General features: G+C 45.2%; 1 non-coding gene across 1 annotated transcript; it reads left to right on the top strand.

Moving 5' to 3' along the window:
- The first annotated feature begins 472 nt into the window (after window positions 1-472).
- On the top strand, window positions 473-537 carry Rnu7-97 (RNA, U7 small nuclear 97). Its single transcript, XR_005505330.1, has one exon. It is a non-coding gene; the product is annotated as a U7 small nuclear RNA (small nuclear RNA).
- The last annotated feature ends 273 nt before the right edge of the window (window positions 538-810 follow it).

Consider the following 810-nt stretch of genomic DNA (forward strand, 5'->3'; position numbering starts at 1 on the left):
GGGGCTCCACAGACCTAAAAGAACAAAGGCAGCTGCACTAATAAGCCAGTTTGTCAGAAAGATACAAAGGCAGGCAGATTACTGAGTTCAAGGTCTAAGCATGGTGGGAAGGGTAATTTCAAGACAGGATCCAACTCAGCTAGCTTACTGTCTGTGCTTACAAAGGCAGGTAGACCTCTGAATACATTTGCAGTAGTAAAAAAAAAATGTACTTGCCATCTCTAAGAATCAAGGGGCTAAAGTTATAAAATGCCAATTTGTGGGATAAACAAAAGGGAACCTGGAGTAAATAACTAAATCGATATGTAAATAAAGGACTAGGCTTTGATCAGAGAGAGAGAGAAAGAGAGGGGGAAGAGGGAGAGATAGAGGGAGGGAGGGAGGGGGAGAGAGAGAGAGAGAGAGAGAGAGAGAGAGGGAGGGAGGGAGGGAGGGAGAGAGAGAGGGAGAGAGAATTGGAGGACTGCTTGGAGAATGAACACGGCTCTTTTAGAATTTTTCGAGCAGGATTTCTGACTTTGGTCAAAAAAATCCAAGAATTTTTTTCTTGTAGCTTTTCCGACTTTGGTCAGAAAACCCATGAACTATCCAGAGAGCTTTTAGAATTTCTTTCTAGCACTTGAGAGCTGTCTCAAGCAGACAGCTATCTTGAGCAGATTGCAGAACCATGAGCTATCTACAGAGCTGTCTGGAGAGCCATGCGGAGCAGAACACAGAGCTGTCAGCTTGTACCCATGATTGACTTCCAATTGCTCTCTCATTGCCCCCAAACATCCTTCCCCAGGGCCCCCTCTCCAAGACAAGGCTGAA

The sequence above is a fragment of the Rattus norvegicus genome, chromosome 5, assembly GCF_036323735.1.
Source record: "Rattus norvegicus strain BN/NHsdMcwi chromosome 5, GRCr8, whole genome shotgun sequence".
Lineage (NCBI taxonomy): Eukaryota > Metazoa > Chordata > Mammalia > Rodentia > Muridae > Rattus > Rattus norvegicus.